The sequence below is a fragment of the Macaca thibetana genome, chromosome 5, assembly GCF_024542745.1.
Source record: "Macaca thibetana thibetana isolate TM-01 chromosome 5, ASM2454274v1, whole genome shotgun sequence".
Lineage (NCBI taxonomy): Eukaryota > Metazoa > Chordata > Mammalia > Primates > Cercopithecidae > Macaca > Macaca thibetana.
This window is the reverse complement of record NC_065582.1, coordinates 135,602,827-135,623,731: the sequence shown is the minus strand read 5'-3', so window position 1 is coordinate 135,623,731 and position 20,905 is coordinate 135,602,827. Positions and strand designations below refer to the sequence as shown.

General features: G+C 42.6%; 1 protein-coding gene across 4 annotated transcripts in view; it reads right to left on the bottom strand.

Annotated features, from left to right (window-relative positions):
• Positions 1–20,905, bottom strand: part of MRPS18C (mitochondrial ribosomal protein S18C) — an 856,900-nt gene that overhangs the window by 55,256 nt on the left and 780,739 nt on the right. The gene's annotated exons all lie outside the window — the stretch shown is intronic.

Genomic DNA, 20,905 nt, shown 5'->3' with positions numbered 1-20,905 from the left:
AGATGAATAAACTGACACACAGAGAAACTAAAGTAACTTTCCCAAGGCCATGAACTCGTCAGTCACAGAGCAAGGATTCAGACCCATGCAGCCCCAGTGTAACGTCCACACACTTAATCATTATACAATAATGTCTTGGTAAATTTGTCCATTTTATTCCTTCCTAAGTGTTCCTTATACCTGTCCTTGATTTTATCTTTAGTATTACATTCCATCATCCTTGCCCCACTCCCATCCCTGCATTTCCTTACACAAGTCAAAGTACGGCATCCTGATGTCCTAGCAGAATTCTGGGCTTCACCGCACATGTTCCATTTGTTGCAGTTAAAAAGATTTGTAAAACAGCAGCTGGCTAGCCTGCTGGCTGTTTGAACCAGCCTCTGAATTGCATTCACAATGGGCCATAGTCCAGTCTTGAGGATTTTTTTTTAAGTCTAGAAACCCCAGGTTTACTAGTTGGCCCAATTAAGTAAAGCTCTGTCTTTTTTTTTTTTTTTCTTGAGATGATGGGGTCTCGCTCTGTCACCTAGTTCAAGGCTTACTCCCGGGCTCAAGTGATTCTCCCACCTCAGCCTTCCAAGGAGCTGGGACTACAGGTGCGTGTCACTGCCCAGCTAATTTTTGTAGAGAAGGCATTTTGCCATGTTGCCCATGCTGGTCTCGAACTCCTGGGCTCAAGTGATCTGCCCGTCTTGGCCTCCCAAAGTGCTGGAATTATGGACATGAGCCACTGTGCCATGCCAAAGCTCTAATTCTTGCTAACCAATTTGTGAAAGACTGATTTATAATCCAAGATTAATTTATTAATTTAAGATTAGAGTTGAGGGGGCGGGGAGAAGGGTACCTTTATAGTAACTTGAATACCTGTATCTGCAGTTCAGGACGATCTTCACACACACACACACACACACACACACACTCACTCTTCTATCAATGTTTCTCCAGGTCAATCTCAATGAAAGGTTGTATCAAGTGTAATGGTGGATGATTAGCCCTAAAAGATATTCAAATATAAAGAAACTGAAACAGTTTAGTTCTAGAGAAGCAGACAAATGGGAAGGAACAAAGTAGGGAATAGAAATAGACCTAAATACGTTTAAGAATTTAATGTAATAGACTGGGCGCAGTGGCTGATGCCTGTAATCCCAGCAATTTGGGAGGCCGAGGTGGGAAGATTGCCTGAGTTCAGTAGTTTGAGACCAGCCTGGGCAACATGACAAAACCCCATCTCTACTAAAAATACAAAAAAATTAGCCGGGTGTGGTGGCACATTCCTGTAGTCCCAGCTACTCAGGAGACTGAGGCATGAGAATCACTTGAACCCAGGAGGCAGAGGAGGCAGCGAGCCAAGATCGCACCACTGCACTCCAGCCTGGGTGACAGAACAAGACTCCATCTCAAAAAAAAAAAAAAGAATTTAATAAACATGGTTTTTCAGTTTTGAGTAATAGAAATGCAAGCATATGTAGCTTAAGCAAAAGGGACATTTAGTGGCCACGCTCTCAAACAGTAGGCAGCAATAGAATTGGCCTTAGGGCAGCTAGAACCAGAGAATCCTAACACCATCCATACTCACCATCTCTTGTCGGGCAGCACCAGACTTGCTTCCTTATGGCTTCAAGATGAAAGCAAAAAGAGCTCTCTGCTGCCAACTCTAGAAAAGTCTCCAGGAAGGGTTCTCATTAGTCCTTTGTGGGTCCATTTCCCATCCCTGTGAGCAGGATATAGGGTTTAGGTTTGGGTTTTGGTTTTTCAGAAGACAGAGAAGTGGGGGTAAGCAGAGAAAACAGCTAGTACAGATGACACTTCAAGTCACAGTGGAAAAGATGGATAACTCAGTGAATGGAATTGAGACAAATGGCTACCACGCCATTTAGAAAAATATTAAGCTTAGCCTGGGCAACATGGCGAGACCCCGTCTCTACAAAAAATTAAAAAATTAGCTAGGCTTGGTGGCGCATATTTGTGGTCCCAGCTCCTTAGGAGGCTGAGGTGGGAGGATCGCTTGAGCCTGGGAGTATGAGGCTAGAGTGAGCTGCACTCCAACCTGGGCAACAGAGCAAGACCCTCTCCTCTTTCTCTCTCTTTCTACATACATATATTTAGCACTCTATAAAATATATTTTATATTATAAATAGAGAGCTGATTTCTACCTATTGGTTTAAACCAAATTAAACTTTAGGCAAATCAAAGATTCAAATGTGGAATTTTTGAAGGTGTCATCTATGCTGAAGCATCAAAGAACGTATCTGCAGTTCCTTCTTCTAAGGCTTCAAAACAGTAAAATGTCGGTAGTTCCAGTGTGGTGTCAGGTTTTATTTTGTTTTCTTTATAGATTATTTTCAAGCTACGAGCCAGCTGGCCCATTTCTAAGATGCTTAACTTCAAGATCTTTCTAACATCCAAGCCTCTTCTGCTTTGCATTATACCTTTAAACAACTACCCAAAAGAGGCTTTTCTGTTGGAGCACACCCATGTTTTGGTGAAGTGTGAGCATTTTCAAACCTAGCCACCCTCTCCTCCAATCTCCACACTGGTATTTTTTCAGGAAGGACTAAGGTAAGGCCCTCCCTGACTTCATGCTTTCATTTGTGAGAGCCTTTCCACGCAAGCATCACTGCAGCTTTTGAACTCCATCTCACTGTGACAGGAAGTAACACCAAAAATATATAAGCATTGTTATACTTGGTTTTATTTAACAATTTCTAGTAATTTATAATCATGTTTGTAAGTGTGCTTTTTTTTTTTTTTTTTTTTTTTTTTTTTTTTTTGAGACAGGAGCACAGAGTTTCCCTCTTGTTGCCCAGGCTGGAGTACAATGGCACAATCTTGGCTCACCACAACCTCCACCTCCCAGGTTCAAGCCCTTCTTCTGCCTCAGCCTCCCGAGTAGCTGGGATTACAGGCATGCGCCACCACGCCCGGCTAATTTTGTATTTTTAGTAGAGATGGGGTTTCTCCACGTTGGTCAGGCTGGTCTCAAACTACCGACCTCAGGTGATCCATCTGCCTTGGCCTTCCAAAGTGCTGGAATTACAGGCATGAGCCACCGCGCCTGGCCTTTTTTTTCTTTTTTTTTGAGTTGGAGTCTCGCTGTGTTGCCCAGGCTGGAGTGCAGTGGCGCAATCTCAGCTCGCTGCAACCTCCATCTCCCGGGTTCAAGCGATTCTCCTGCCTCAGCCTTCCCAGTCACTGGGACTACAGGCATGTGCCACCACACCTGGCTAATTTTTGTATTTTTAGTAGAGACAGGGTTTCACCATGTTGTCTAGGCTGGTCTCGAACTCCTCACCTCAGGTTATCCGCTCACTTCAGCCTCCCAAAGTGCTGGGATTACAGGGGTGAGCCACTGCACCCAGCCAAAAGTGTAATATTTTCTTGTGTTATACTCAATGACAATAATAAGGGTGACAATAAACTACCATGTTTTGAAGGTTTGCCAAGTGCTGGCACTATGCTGAACACTTTCATGCTTTGTCTAGATGGTTCCTTGCAGCCACATCCGAGATGCTGTTTTTCACCTCACATTACTAGTGTGAAAAGTGTGGCTTGCCAGGATCACCCCATTATCAAGTGACAGAGCCTAGACCCATCCCTGATCACACTGATAATTCTGTTTTTGATTGTGTTCATTTGCAGCACAAGCTACTCTACACGTGTTTGGAAAGGAGTGGATCAAGATGGCAGACTGAGCATATGTGTTTGCCTTTCGTCTTGCCTAAAATCCCATGAAATGATTTAAAATAGAGATTTGGGCCAGGCGTGGTGGCTCATGCCTGTAATCCCAGTACTTTGTGGGGCTGAGGTGGGTGGATCCCTTGAGGTCAGGAGTTTGAGACCAGCCTGGCCCACACGGTGAAACCCTTTCTCTAATAAAAATACAAAAATTAGCCAGGCGTGGTGGTGGACGCCTGTAATCCCAGCCACTTGGGTGTCTGAGGCAGGAGAATCACTTGAACCCTGGAAGCAGAGGTTGCAGTGAGCCAAGATCACACCATTGTACTCCAGCCTGGGCAACGGAGCGAAACTCTATCTCGAAATAATAAATAAATAAATAAAATAGAGATTTGAAAATAGCCTAAGTATATAACAGCACAGAAAAACAGTGACGACTGGCACTAACACATAGGATCATGATGATTAAAAAGCCAAATGGAGCATCCTAGGCCAGCAGGCTTTTCCTACTCCCTCACTGATGCAGAATACTACACACTAGTGGCATTTCCCACAAAGCTAAAACAGTATCCTACAGGATCCAGCAAGGAGTGAAAGATAGAAGATAACCTCCACACACCCACAAGAAAAGCTACTGGCTCAAACCCTCAGCGTGTTACCACAATCTGGTAACAGAAAACGCAGAAAACAAGGATTCTCAGGCACTAAGTTGCTCAGAGAACCAAGAATGCCAAATGTTTGTGAGTAAGTCAACACCATAAAATAGAGACAGCAATTCAGCGAACAGAAGAATTACAATCGAAGGAGGCAATTAATAAGCAACAGATCAAGATTTTAGAAAACCATAATTAATATTTTAGGGTGGATGCTAAATAGAAGGCAAAGATCAAATTAACATATCAGAAATTAATATTTTGATCAAAATGAAAAACTCAGTAGCTGGCTGGGCACAGTGGCTCACGCCTGTAATCCCAGCACTTTGGGAGGCAAAGGCGGGTAGATTGCTTGGGTCCAGGAATTCAAGACCAGCCTGGCCAACATGGCGAAACCCCATCTCTACTAAAAATACACACACACACACACAAAAATTAGCCAGGCATGATGGTGCATGCCCGTAATCCTAGCTACTCAAGTGGCTGAGGCAGGAGAATTGCTTAAACCCAGGAGGTGGAGGTTGCAGTGAGCCTTGACTGCACCACTGTACTCCAGCCTGGACGACAGAGTGAGACTCTGTGTTTAAAAAAAAATAATAAATAAAATGGTGGATTAGATAGCAGGAATAGTCAGACCTGGAGAGCCAATTCGTGATTTCCAAGTTTGAGTTGAAGAATCTTTCTGAGCTGCATAACCATAGAACAAAAAATTGCTAACTATGAAAGAAAACAATGAAAGGCATGGAGGAGAGATTCAGACATCTGTATGTCTAAAAAGCATACCAGAGGGAAAGAACAAACACACACAAGATAAATTTCCCTGGAGCTGATGAAAAACAGATTGAAAGGGCCCCACCAGATCCTGGCCAATACCTAGACCCATGGCAATGAAAAATCAGAACGCTCAGGATAAAACCTCTAGAGAGAAAAAAATAAGAACAGATTACAGTCCAAAGGTATGAGAATTCTATTAATACCTCTTTACTCCTGCGCTGAAAGACAGTATAGCCATATCCTCAGAGGTATAGAGAAAAGACCCTAGTAATCTATGCCCATCCTAGTGTAGAGACAAAATAAACACCTTGAGACACGCAAGAAATTACAGAACTAGACATTCTCTCTAAGACTTCAGGCTTTTTGTGAGAGAGAATTTAATTTATTTAAGCCATTTAAATTTGAGGGGGCACAACAGTTTATCCTTTTTTCAAAGGATGTAACCTATCAGAACCCTGTGGCTTCATTGACTGTAGATGTCAATACAGCGAGAGCTACTTTAGCACAATTCAGAAAGATCAGAGTCAAAGGAAAATATCTAATATGTGACTCCACCTTTCATACCTAACCTGGAATAGGAAGATGTCAGTCTCGTAGAAAGGTTCTGATGTTAGCTTTGTATCTGTGAAGCAGTCTTCACTCTCTAAATACAATGGAAAATGTCCAGGTTGAAGCAAGGTCAAGAGATAAATTAGTATTTTTCTTCTACTTTTAAAACATGTAGGTAGGTGTGAAGATTACAAGAAATGCAATATTGACAAGCAACAGTGATTTTTAATGTTCCTTTTGTGAAAATGTAGGATCTATCAGGATATTATATGATGGATTCACTCAAATGTTCTTGAAAGACATTAATACATATGAAAAAGGACAGTGGGTTAAAGCTGTATTGCACCAGACTAAATAAAATGAGTGGATAGTTTTCTGAGAGCCATGCCCTCCAGACAGCTGGAACAATCACACCAAATTATTGGGCAGTTGTTTTCTGCCACTGACTGCACACCAACAAGGGACTCTGCACTGCATAGTAGGGAGGTATGATCTGCCTTCCCCACTGAGCTGGTGGCTTTGAGCTCTCTGTTGTCCTTTATGATTATGTTTAGAATGTTCTAAAGCAAACTTGGAGGAGAAAACTGAGTATGATGAATTAGTGGGCTTCATTTCCTTCATTTTTCGTTGTTAAAATAGTCCTTCAATCCTTGTCTTCAGAAGCTATGGAAGTGATATGTGACCACTGGAAGTACTTCTTGAAGACATGATAAATGTCTTTCAAGATAGCACAGGTATGCAATATATAAAAATTTTGCTATTCAGAATAGGTATTACTCTGGAGGAAATAACTGGATTTTGCTTTAACTGAACCACATGTATTAGATGATCAAACTCCCTGCCAAAATGAGGTATCTGCACATCGATGGCAGCAGAAGTTTTCGTCTAAGGTTTGTGCTCAAAGAAACAAGTGACCTAGCAGCACAAGTTAATACACTGGTAGACTCTGGTGTTTAAAATTCAGTACATTGCCTGGGCACAGTGGCTCACACCTGTAATCCCAACACTTTAGAAGGCCAAGGCTGGAGGATCGCTTGAGGCTAGGAGTTCAAGATCAGCCTGGGCAACATAGTGAGACTCCCCTTCTCTACAAAATATAAGAAAATTAGCTGGGTGTGCTGTTGCACACCTGTAGTCCCTGCTACTCATGAGGCTGAGGGAGGAGGATTGCTTGAGCCCAGGAGCTCGATGTTACAGTGGACTGTGATTGCACCACTGAACTCCAGCCTGGACAACAAAGTGAGACCCTGTCTCCAGAAATAAAATAAAATAGAAAGCTGTACATTTTTAATTTGAGTGTGTGTTTTGTTTCTTCTAAATATTTTAAAAACCTGTTTTTGCTGTTTTAGAATTTGAACTTAAATCTGTGAGATACCTGAGGTAGTAGGCAGTAGAATGGCCAACCATAGAAGTTCAACTCCTAATGACTGGAACGTATAAACATGTTTTGTTACATGGCAAGAGGAAATTAGAATTGTGGATGGAATTAACTTTGCTAGTCAGCTGACCTTGAGATGAAGAGATTGACCTGAATCATCTGGGTGGGCCTAATGTAATCACAAAGATTCTTGTAAGTGAAAGCAGGAGACAGGCAAGTTAGTCAGAGTGATCTGACCTGAGGAAGACGCAGCCAGCCGTTGCTAGCTTTGAAGATGGAAAAGGCCTCAAGCCAAGGAATGCAGGTGGCCTCCAGCAGCTGGAAAAGGCAAGGAAGCAGTTTCTCCTCTAGAGTTTCCAAGAAGGACACAGCCCTCCTGATCCCTGTTGTTAGCCTAGAAAGACCTTTTTCAGACTTTTGACCTCCAGAACTGTAAGGTAAATAAAGCCGTGTTGTTTTAAGCCACTACATTTTTTACATTTGTTACAGCAGTAATAGAAAACCAATATACCTGAAAGTAACTCCTCAGCATCCTGGGGTTCTGTGGAACACAAATGGAAAACCACCATTCTGGAAGGTTCCTTCTGGATCTCAGCACATGAGTAATCTAAGTTAAATACCCATGACAGGATTATTTTATATTCCTGAAAACTATATAGAAGTTAACTGTGGCCAGGCGTGGTGGCTCACGCCTGTAATCCCAGCACTTTGGGAGGCTGAAGCAGGCAGATCACAAGGTCAGGAGTTCGAGATCAGCCTGAGCAACATAGTGAAATCTCTACTAAAAAGTACAAAATATTAGCATGGTGGCGGGCACCTGTAATCCCAGCGGCTAGGGAGGCTGAGGCAGGAGAATAGCTTGAACCCCAGAGGCAGAGGTTGCAGTGACCCGAGATCATGCCACTGCACTCCAGCCTGGGCAACAGAGCAAGACTCCATCTCAAAAAAAGAAAACAAACAAACAAACATTACTGTGATGGATACCTCACATTTTTATTGATTGCACTTTTCTCTAGTGAAAATATTTTATTTATGGTATTAGTATTAAAGTATTTATTTATAGTATTATAACAGTTTAAGGAAAATGTAAAAGTCCTATCCTTAGTTGATTAAAACAGAACAACAAAGATCCAATTAACACAGATAACCGGAAGTCTGAATCGCTAACTGCAGAGGAGTTTTTATGAGCCATTTAGTTAGTCTATAACATTTTCCCAAACCTTTCTTCTCTTTTTAAAATGGGCAGAAAGTATGCTATCATAAGAAAGAGATATGCATAAAGTTATGAAAATGTAGGCTAACAGCAATGGGAGTGTAAAGAACTAGCTATTATAATGCCTAATGCTAAACGTTTTTCCTTTGTGGTAAAATATAATATTAGTGTATGATCACACATAAAATTGGAAAAAAATCCATAGGCAATAGACTACCTACTCCATACAAAGTGCAGCAACACTAGTTTGATTTTGCATAACTTTGTAAGCATTTTGAGAGTTGTAATAAAAGTTTATTGTCCATCCTAGAAATGATGAAGGAATTCAGCGTCATTTTACTGAAATTTGTCAAAGCTATTGAAAGCTCATTTAAAATATTTAAGTGCATTTTACTGAATAGTTTCAATATACTTGCCTGATACTGGTAGAAGGCAGGAGGTGGAATACTTGGTCCTTATTTCTTCTAGGAGTAGCGAAATTTTGTTACCCACGGTAACAAAATGAGATATCGAGTATGCAAGATAAATATTGTAGGCACCAGAGTGAGCAAAGTGGGAGGTAGAGTCTGGGAAGGACCTGTGGTAGAAGGGGACCATGAACTAGATGCTAAAAGGACGGGAGAATTGGGGATGTCAGAGAGAAGGCATTTGGGGGAGCAAGAGCACAGGTACTCTTCCAGCTGAGGTGTACAAAGAAGAGGCTGTGAGCTGCACCATCTGTATGCTGGAGCTCTTAAGGCAGTAACGAGAAACCAAATGAGCAGCAGCATGTGGTTTGTGCTGAGCCAGCACTACTTTCTCATCTGGTCTCCCTCGTGATCAATGGAAAGCATGTGTGAAACGCCTGACAGAGGTGCGCGCATGCCACCACAATATGGGCAGAGCCATCTGGAGGTCAAGTTCATAATAACCTTCGTCTCGTTAGCTCCATGGTCTGTCTGTCTAAACTAATCCGTGCTCCCTATGACAAAAAGAAAATGTATCTGACCTTTGTCAAAACAAAGTCAGACACTAGTAAAGTGCTAAAATAGACATTATTCTGTCATAACCACTACAATAGGGAAGAGATCCAGTGTGAACTGAGCTTACTTTGATTGTGCAGAGGTGACTGGGTGTCTTAAAGGGAGAATGAGGGAGTAGGATGAGGGGACCAGACCGAGCTTGAGCAGGGACTGGGTTTGTTCATTGGTGCTTATGTGGAAGAAAAGCAGATTTCCCCTCACATCTTTGTGACAGGAGATAGTGCTGCTGCTAGTTAGAGCGCAGTGGTCACCCTGCTGGGAGATCTGGTAAGGAAGGCAGAGTTATTTCCCTGAATTTTTGCATTTCAAAGAGATGGCCGGCAGGCGCAGTGGCTCATGCCCGGTAATCCCAGCACTTTGGGAGGTCTGGGCGACCAGATCACTGGAGGTCAGGAGTTTGAGATCAGCCTGGCCAACATGGTAAAACCCCGTCTCTACTGAAAATACAAAAATTAGCCCGATATGATGGTGGGAGCCTGTAATCCCAGCTACTCAGGAGTCTGAGGCAGGAGAATCATTTCAACCACCTCAAAAAGAAAAAAAACAAGATGGCCATCAGGTTCTTGAGGAGGCAGTTGTGGATGGTGGAAGATCAACATCACAAAGACGGAGAGAAAGCATCTACACCTGCAAATCTAAAGGTACTGCTCAAAGGCAGGCAGGTGAAGGGGCCTATCTGCCTATTACTAGGTTTGGGCTGGAACAAACAGTAATTCTCCAGCAGCCTTGAGCATTCCCAGGCAGGCACTTTAAGAGGAGTGAGGGGTCATCCTAGGGGTTCAGCCTTAACTGTTAGAGACTATGTTACCGGTGGTTCAAGTCTTTTAGTGGGGAAGAGAGAGTGTGAATGAAATCATTTGTTCTGAGAGTCTGTAGTTTTTATAGGCCAAAGTTGAGGCCTCATCAAAAAGAGGGCTCAGAGGAGTCTTTCTGAAGTTTGAGCCAGGCGTGGTGGCTCACGTCCATAATCCCAGCACATTGGGAGGATGAGGTGGGAGGATCACTTGAGCTCAGGAGATTCAGACTGCAGTGAGATATGATCATGCCATTGCACTCCAGCCTGGGCAACAGACTGAGGCCCTGTATCTATTTTTAAAACAAAGTAATAAATAAAGTTTGGTCAAGAAGAGAGTTTTTGTCACCCTCCAATATTTGTTCAAAATGCTCCACTTAGCTCGTTTTTAAAAATACCATCACTAAGCTTGACATTTGGTTGTTATAAAACCTGGGTCTTGGTCTTTAACTTAATTTTAGTTCTTGGGTTTTTTCTCAGTATGATCACAGGGGAGTAGAAAGAGGGTTTTTACATAAGTTATTTCAGCCCTTTGCATAGCTCTTAAGTTCATCTTTCAAGACTCCTGCTGCAGGAGGAAGCCTTTAGAAACTGGAATGACCTTGAAAAGCTTCTTCCATCCATCGCTTGGGCCTGAGCAGGTGCAATTCAAAATGACCTCAAGGGGGGAGTTGAGCTTTTATAGGCAACAGGCTGCACTTTAGTTGTCCCAGCCTGTGCAGACATACTAAATCAAAATTAACTGTTAATGATGGTGGTGTCGGTACCACTCTGCTGGGGAAACTAAAAGGCAGAGAAACGAGGCTCTAACAGCTGTCAGTAATTGGGTCACTGCCTTCCCCTGAGCCCTGGCTGCCTACATTTTTGCCAGCACCTACTATCATTAATGGCCCTGCTGCCAAAAAAACTTGCCTTTGCCAAGATGTTGGGCTGGATGAACACGTGTTCTTTCAGGAGGAGCCGAAAGTCCTTGAGAGAAGCACAAAAGTAGGACATGAGTCCACGCACAGAAAAATGTGCAAATGGTCTGATGCATGGTCTGATGCCTCACTGAATAGTACCATGGGCAGAACACACTAACGGTGGCTGCATCCGCACTTCTGTTACTGTGGGCAGAGTGAACGGCAGGTGGAGGCTGGCTTCCCTACAAGTTTCATGTGTCCTTTTTTGTTGGCTTTTCCTGAAAAATGAGCAGGCACTGTCAAAACTTCTTCATTATCAATTCAGCAATGAGAAAAAGTATTTCCCATTATTTATTCCAAATGCACAATTGGCATGTTACTGATTCATAATGGCGAACGGTTTCATCCATAAATAATGATCAATTGAGTTCCTGTGTCTGATACAGACCACTAAGCAGACTGAGATCAGAGAAACCCACTCAAGAGTTTGCTTTTCCTTAGTGAACGTCAATGATCTGTTGAATGAGAGACTTGAGTCCCACCTTTGGTAACAGATGTCCTGGCTGGTCTCTGCTAGAATTGCAGATAAATGTTCCACAGGTAATTCAAGTGGCTTGGAAGGAAATGAGTTCCACTCCTTATCCCTGGGAACACTTGCCACATCTATATTGTGAATTAAGAAGGTTCAGAGTGTTATTGGCGTGTTTTATTTAAGCACTTCAGTTTGATGTTACTTAACAAACCAACGTAAGTTAGTAGTTACATGTAGGCGACTGTGGAGGGCGGTGGAGGTCTCTGAGATTAAAAGCTCTTCTTGCTTTTCAGGCAGTACCATCAAGATGGCAATTCAAGGAAAGCCGGAAGTGAACTGCTGGGCTTCCTGTCTGGGGGTGGGCAGTGTTTCCTGCATGGTGGAGTACTCCAAAAGGGGCAATGGTGGAGCTACATCACCAGTGACCACAGAAAAAGAAATGAGATGACTATTTATTTGTTCTCAGAACCATCCGCTGCTGTTTTCTTCTCTGAATTGTAGGGGCCAGAGCCTGGACATTTCCATTTCCCAGTCTTCCTTGTTGACCTGGTGCTCAGTTAAGTTTAGTCTGTGAGAACCCACTTGGAGCTCCAGAGCTGGTATTGTGAAAGATGTCAGAGTCAAAATGGAGTCACGGATGTTAAGAAAACCCTGACAATAGAGCCCGGGAAGGCCATGAAGAGAGGGTTTTCATGCTTGTATGCCTGATCATGAAAAAGACTCTACAACTAAACACAACTTTGCACATAAAATACTTCTGCAAGGACTTCTGCCCAGCAACTGCCAGTCCAACCTTGGACTGGTGCCACCATTATTATTGATCTTCATAGCCAAGGATAATTATTTCACAACAATTACATAATCCTCGTTTTTTCCTTTAAAAACCTTTGTCTTCCTTTACCTCCCTAAATATGCACATAGTTTACTATGGTATGTGCATTCCTATTGCAATGTTCTATTCCCAAATAAACATCTTTTCTTTAGAGGGCCTCTCTCTGTTATTTAAGTTGACAATATAAAGATTATTTTAAGCTGAAGACATCTGAGATTCAACAGATACAGAAAGGAGCCCTCTCAGAGCTTCCTTTCTCTGATAAAAAGCAGAAACTTCTAAATGAGGGTGCCATAAATTTCCTCTTTGGAGCAGATTTCCTCCCATGAGAGAGACCAAGAGTTAGCCTACAATAAATCCCCCCTCCAGTGTGGTTTCATGGCCAGGAAGAAGACAGAAAGACTACTAACAGACAAACATTATTACAAACTTTCTTGTCTCCTGTTTTTTGTTTTTCCCCTAAAAACCTATTTGTCTTTCCTAAAGAAATCTATTTGTTTTTTCATGAGGAAACTGTTCTCCTTTCTCCCTTTCCCCTACGAAGTTAGGAATGTAAGCCCCAAATTCTAACCACCACACCACACCCAGTGACTCCTCACTGAGCACTCATGTGTGCATTGCACACACAAACTGTCTTTTCTCCTGTGACTCTGTCTTTTGTCTGTTAAATTCACAGGCCCTGAGCTACTGAATGTAAGATAGTAAAGGAAAAGTTTTTCCTTCTCAATAGGCCAGTGGGAGCCACCGGCAGGAGATATGGCAGCATCTCTGGCTACATCTCCTCTAAGATCCCAGCTTCTGTGAGGCAGCCCCTCCGCAGCCTCAGCTCCTTGGGCAGGCTCCAAAGTGATTAGCTCCCCTCAATGGTGGTGGTTCTGGCTCCTGGCTTCCCAATACCACCTTTTCTCTTGCTCTTTCTAGTCCTATGGGTAGTAGCAGCCTCCTGCTGTTGCTAATATTTGGCTTGCCTCCTTGTCCTTTGTTTGACTTCTCAATTCTCTCAACACTTTTCTATTTGGTTCCCTACATCAAATTCCCTCAACGAAATTATCTGAGATGGGATCTGTTTTCCAAACAGGACACTCTCTGATAAAAGAAATAGCCATGGCTTGGTCTTCCTCATCACCATCAGGGCCTTTCCAATGCCAGTCTTCCTTAAATTCTTTATAGGAACAGGAAATTAGTTAGTGTTTGGGGGATATAGAGAAGAAAATCTTTTTCCTTCTATCCTCCTAGCTTCAAGGGCGGAGGCCCGCAAATCAAACTGATAAAGGCAGACAAACAAGGAAGAAAAAACAGTTTAATTTATATATGTACAAATGAGAGAAAACGTGACTCAAGGAGGTAGCCAGATGCCTGACGCTTATATACAGACTAAACTACACAAATAAAAGGGGGCTTTGGGCTCCTGAGCAGAGGAAGCAAGTTATGGGAAGGGGAGGGGGGAAATGTAAGGTAAGGAAGACTTGTCCTGTTATGCAGATAACACTCTCTGGGGGCGGGAGGGGGTGGAGGGGATAGAACTGATCTCCCTGGAGCGGCTCTGTCCTTGGTGCAGAGACATCTTTACAAATGGAAGTGTCCTTCAAAAATATACAATTTTTTACAAACACAATTTACTCACTTTGTGGTATGGTTTGGATTTGTGTCCCCTCCCAAATCTCGTTGAATTGGAGGAGGGTCCTGGTGGGAGGTGATTGGATCATGGGGGCAGATTTCCCCCTTGCTGGTCTTGTGATAGTGAGTTCTCAGGAGATCTGATTGCTTAAAAGTGATGTGGCACCTCCGCTCCTTCTCCTGCCACCATGTGAAGAAGGTGCTTGCTTCCCTTTCCAACATGATGGTACATTTCTTGAGGCCTCCCAGTCATGCTTCCTGTTAAGCCTGCGGAACTGTGCGTCAATTAAACCTCTTTTCTTTATAAATTATCCAGCCTCAGGGAGTTCTTTATAGCAGTGTGAGAACAGACTAACACAGAAAATTGGTACCAGGAGTGACGCACTGCTATAAAGATACCTGAAAATGTAGAAACAATGCCGGAACTGGGTAATGGGCAGAGGTTGGCACAGTTTGGAGGGCTCAGAAGAAGACAGGACGATATGGGAAAGTTTGGAGCTTCCTAGAGACTTGTTGAATGGTTTTTGACAGAAGTGCTGATGGTGGTATGGGCAATGTAGTCCAGGCTGAGGTGGTCTCAAATGGAGATGAGGAACTTATTGAAAACTGAAGTAAAAGTGACTCTCGCTATGCTTTAGCAAAAAGTCTGGTGGCATTTTGCCCTGCCTTAGAGATTTGTGGAAATTTGAACTTAAGAAAGATGATTTAGGGTATCTGGCAGGAGAAATTTTTAAGCAGCAAAGCATTCAAGATATGACTTGGCTGTTGGTAAAATTGTATGTTCATATGGATGAACAAAGAAATTATCTGAAACTGTAAGCAGAGCATAAAAGTTTGGAAAATTTGCAGCCCAGCAATGTGGTAGCCAGCCATTTTCTGGGGAGAAATTCCAGCCTGTTGTGGAAATTTTGATAAGTAAAGAGGAGCCAAATTTTAATAGCCTTTTAAAACTTTTTTAGGAGAAAAAGTCTATAGGGCAATTCAGAGACCTCCATGGCAGCACCTCCCATCACAGACCTGGAAGCCTAGTAGGAAAAAATGGTTTAGTGGGCCAGGCCCAGGGCCCTGCTGCTCTGTGCAGCCTCAGGACATGGCATCCTGCATCCCAGCTGCTCCAGTTCCAGCTGTGGCTAAAAGGGGCCAAAGTACAACTCTGGTCATGGCTTCAGAGGGTGCAAGCCCTAAGCCTTGGCAGCTTCCACATAGTATTGGCCTGTGGGTGCACAGATTTGGGAATTGAGGCTTGGGAATCTCCACCTAGATTTCAGAGGATGGATGGAAATGCCTGGATGTCCAGGGCAGACGTCTACTGCAGGTGGGGGGGTACCCTCATGAAGAACCTCTTCTAGGGCAGTGCAGAGGGGAAATGTGGTGTTGGAGCCCCCACACAGACTCCCCACTGGGGCACTGCCTAGTGGAGCTGTAAGAAGAGGGCCACTGTCCTTCACACCCCAGAATGGTAGATCTACTGACAGCTTGCACCGTGTGCCTGGAAAAACCACAGGCACTAAACTCCAGCCCTGAAAGCAGCCATGCAGGATGTACCATGCAGAGCCACAGGGGCGGAGCTGCCCAAGGCCTTGGGAGCCCACCTCTTGCATCAGTATGACCTGGATGTGAGACATGGAGTCAAAGGAGATTATTCTGGAGCTGTAAGATCTAATGACTGCCCTGCTAGGTTTCAGACTTGCATGGGGCCTGTAGCCCATTTGTTTTGGCTAATTTCTCCCATTTGGAATGGCAGCATTTACCCAATACCTGTACCCCCAATGTATCTTGGAAGTAACTGTTTGATTTTACAGGCTGATAGGTGGAAGGGACTTACCTTGTCTCAGGTAAGACTTTGGACCGTGGACTTTTGAGTTAATGCTGAGATGAGTAAAGAATGGGGGACTGTTGAGAACAGATAATTGTATTTTGCAATGTGAAAAGGACATGAGATTTGGGAGGGGATGGGGCAGAATGATATGGTTTGGATTTGTGTTCCCACCCAAATCTCATGTCAAATTGGAGGAGGAGCCTGGTGGGAGGTGATTGGATCATAGTGGCAGATTTCCCCCTTGCTCCTCTCATGATAGTGAGTGAGTTCTTATGAGATCTGATGGTTTAAAAAGTGTGGGGCACTTCCACCCCACTCTCCTGCTGTCATTTAAGATGTGCCTGTCTTCCCCTTTGCCTTCCACCATGATTGGAAGATTCCTTAGTCCTCCCCAGCCATGTGGAACTGAGTCAATTAAACCTCTATTCTTTATAAATTACCCAGTCTCAGGTAGTTCTTTATAGCAGTGCAAAAACAGACTAATACGCTTTGTTTTCAGGCAGTCATCAGGAGATGAAAATCTTTTCCTGTATCTGCTGGCTCTTATTGTCTTTAGCTCAAAATAATTCATAAGCCAAAAAGGCATATTCTGGGGTGAGATATTCTGGTACCCTTTAAGGACAATGGGAACTGGAGAAACAGTTGTTGGCCAGCAAAGGAAGGAACAATAGAGCTGTTTGGCCATGGTGTGTTTCCATAAATATGAGCAAGAAATGATACAGAGAAGGGAAAGACGAAGTCCAGAGAGCTAAGGGGGAAGAAACGGGCCTCGCTTCCAGAATCTGAACGCTGCAGAAAACCTTTCTCTCATTTTACTGTGGAAACCAGAAAGCCATCAATTTAAGACACAGGTAGATTACAGTTTGGTTCCTGTTTGAAGTTGTTTCATGACACCCATACTTTCTATTGAGGGTTTGCTGTGTGCTACAGAGGATATAAAGGCGAATCTAACAGGATGCAGTCCTAACGAAACATGCAGCTTAGCAGCAGAGATAAGGCACCCTCATAAATAACTGTATCAAAAGTGTTAAGAAGAGGAATTGAAGAGGAGAGGTAGGAACATAGTGCTGGGGGAGATTAGAAGAGGATGTTAAAGGCGTGTGCTTCCACCTCCACCTCACTGACCCGTTCGGAAAAAGGACGGCATGGGTGTCAGAGGCGATTGAACCAGAGTGACTTTATCTTGAATACGGGATGGATAAAATAAGGCTGAGATATACTCTGCTGCATTCCAATAGGTCAGGCATTCTTAGTCACAGGATGAGATAGGAGATTGGCAGAAGATACAGGTCACAGAGACCTTGCTGATAAAACAAGTCATGGTAAAGAAGCCAGCTAAAATCCACCGAAACCAAGATGATGATGAAAGTTACCTCTGGTCATCCTTACTGCTCATTATATGCTAATTACAATGTATTACCATGCTAAAAGACACTCCCACCAGTGCCATGACAGTTTACAAATGCCATGGCAACATCAGGAAGTTATCCCATATGGTCTAAAAAGGTGAGGAACACTCAGTTCCAGGAATTGCCCACCTCTTTCCCAGAAAACTCATGAATAATCCACCCCTGTTTAGCATAAAATCAAGAAATACCTATAAGTATACTCAGTTGAGCAGCCCATGTCACTGCTCTGCCTATAGAGTAGCCATTCTTTTACTCTTTTACTTTCTTAAAAAACTTGCTTTCACTTTACTGTATGAACTTGTCCTGAATTCTTTCTTGCAGGAGGTCCAAGAACTCTCTGTTGGGGTCTAGGTTGGGACCCCTTTCTGGTAACAAGGGAACCTATGAGTGCTGTATACCAGTGGCACACTAAGTTCTGCTAGAGAAAAAAATTATTTGATGATCCTTGTTAAAACATAGGAAGTGACAGGGCTCAGGACATACCACTCCAAAATATGACTGCCAGAGTCCAGAATATGCCACCCCAAAATAGGCCTCTTTGGCATAAGGTTTATTTTGAGCTGGTTATTTTGAGAAACTGCAGACACAGGAGAAGTTCTGGAAAGTTACCCTTTTGTGTAAGAGAAATTTGAAGCTATAAAGGCAGTCTCCGTTTTTAAGTGTGCCTCCCTCTCTGCACCAGGAAGAGAAGGAAGACTAAGTCTCTAGAGATGCTTAATCAATAAAGAAGGAAGGCATCAACTTAAATCTGCATAACAAATGTACCTTTATTTAAGATGCTTTTTCTGGCCATCTTATCTTAGCTGGCCATTCTCTCCATCCTTATTTCTGTGTTTCAGAGAATAACGACATTCAAGCCTGAGGTTTTAAAATCTTTCTTTGAGATCTACTCTAGAGATTTACTCATTTCTCTGGTTATCTCCCGTGTTACAGGAGGTACACATGTTATTAAATTTCCATTTGTTTCTCTCTTGTTAATCTGTCTTTTGTTACAGGGAGCACCAGCTAAGAGCTCATGAAGGTTGGAGGAGAGCATTATTTTTCCTCCCTACATAAAGAGAGGCAAAATGCCCTCAGGATTTGTTTTTTTCACCCCACAAGCTGAGAACTCTATTGACATAAGAGGGATCAACAGGAGAAAAGCATACGAAAAATTTAGTACAGTTTTACATGGCACAGGGGACTTCATAAGGAAATGAAAATCCAAAGACATTGCTAGAGATGAACACTTATATACAGAATTAAACAAAGAGTAGTAAATTGTGAAAATGTGATGCAGCAAAGGGTATTGGGTAGTGCAGTGGCTAGGAAGATTGGTCTATGAGATTGGTTTGTTCAGATTCCCCTCAGCTTCAACTTCCCATCCTTGATGATAAGAATGATACTTTCCTTCTGGAATAGGCAGAATATCCCACATGTGGGAACTTCATCTCCTGCTTTTAGGAAACAGAAGGAAGGTCAGAGTGATCTTCTTGCATCTGCCATTTTTTGAGTGCCTCTAACTCAAAAATACTCAATCTGCCAGAGCATATTGTGGGGTGGCATGTTCTTAACCCCTTCATAAGGCAGACTTTATTCAGGACCATTCATATACATTTAGGGACCACCGTAATGGGATTTTTCAGTAGGGGAGAGAGATTGGGCTCAACTCCAAATATACCATGGGCAAGTGGGAATTTAGAGCCAAGGAGCAGGGCATGGGTCAGCGGATGGAAAATTATTGAAAGAAAACATGCAGGGTAAGGGGGGTTCTGGCTAAACCAGTCTAACAGGATTCTTGCTGAAGTCAGGCCAGGGTCATGAGACATCATCTGGGGGTGTTACAGAACCAAACTGGGGTTGCCTGGCACAGCAAAGCCAATCACTGAAATTAGTAGAATGGCGTAGGGGAGAAAAAGTAATTCTCCTCACTTGTCGTAAGGTTCACAGTTGACACCCCTATAGCAAAAACAGGCCAGGCATGGGGGCTCCTAGCACATAGGTGTAATGCTAGCACGTTGGGAGGCTGAAGTGGGTGAATCGCTTGGGCCCAGGAATTCGATTTCAGCCTGGGCAATATAGCAAGATCCTGCAAGAAAGAAGAAAGAAATGAGAAGGGAAGGGAAGGGAAGGGAAAGGAAAGGAAAAGAAGAAGAGGGGAGGGGAGAGAAAGGGAGGAGCAAGGGAGGGGAGAGGAGGAGAGGAGAGGAAAAGGGGAAGGAAAGTAGAAGGAAAAGGAAAGGCACCTGGAAAGGATTTTCTGAACTTCCCCTGAAGCAGATCATAAGACCTTATATATGAGAGGTACCCTCCATACACCAGGAGAAATGGAACATCCATCCTTATTTTCAAAGACAAAGAGACACAGAGAATAATCTGAAAAGCAAGACTTGCTGTTTCCCCTAGTTTACTACCATTAGATCATACTCTTTGCTCTATTATATTTCTCTATGACTGTCCACTCTTCATCAAACCTAGCATAAAAATACTCAGGTTTACTCCATTTCTTTAGGTCTTCATTTCCTTGTGAAGGCTCCTCTGTCATGTAAAACTTATATTAAGTAAATTTGGATGCTTTTCTCTTGTTAATCTATCTTTTGCTACAGGGCCCCCCAGCCAAGGAACCTAAGATGAGGGGAAGGAAAGATATTTTTTCCCCTTTACAGTGCTAAGGTTGAGAAACCCTGGCCTAGGCAATTAAGAAAGTGAGTATGTTTCTGCTGCTTTGCCAAAAAGGAAAACTGTATCCTTGACATTTGCTGAATTACCTTTTATCCCTCATTATCTAACACGAATTCAGTTGATTAACTAACCCCAGAGTGTGTGTAATGGTGAACAAGAAACTTAATTCTTCCTGTTGAAAATAAGAGACCCACCTCTCTACTTTGCCCTATCTTTTTTTTTTTAAGAATTTCTCTCAGCCCTTTTCAAATGTATGTAAGTCTTTTAAATAGCTAAATAAGCCTCTTTCCAGGCTCATGATTCAGGAATGTTTTCTCAAGGACCTGGGAGTCATTTCTTTGAAAGGTAATCATCAAGGAAGATAACACCCTATCTTCCCAGTCTCCTGGGAGGAGATGGGCTAACTGGCTATCACCTGACTCCAATTTGCAAATCACCTGCCTAATGTGATGGGTTATGTCCAGCTAGCTGTATGTCAGTGGATTTCTTTCTGTCTTGCAATCTCTTTAGCAGATTGTCTGAGCTGAGCATCACATTCTGGTTTAATGCTTATTTAATCATAGCACTGTTTTCTTTCTTCTCTTTGTAGAGAAGTTTTCTGAAATAGGAGATTTTTAAAAAAATTTTTACTTATATTGCCCAAACAAATGCCATTTTACTTACAATGGTTAAAGCACAAGATCTGTCAGAGATGCGGACACACACATTTCTTCATGGTTTCATGATGGGCTCTTTGACCAAATTATTATTTTTTTTCTTTTTCTTTTTCTTTTCATTTAACAGATGAGGAAACTGAACACAAAGTTATTCTTATTTTCTTATTTAATCTTGATTGGTTTAAGATCAAGTTCTCTGTAGTTTAAATGTTCTTAGAAAGCTATTATATTATGTAAATGTTCTTAAAGAACTATTATATATAAGAAATGAAATGTACATATAAATGAACATATATATAAATGTTCTTAGAAAACTATTATATACTAGCTCAGAAAGCTACTATAATTTGGTTAAAGACCAAATTATAATATATATTAGTACTATTTTCAAATAAATTATATGTGATCTTAAAATCACC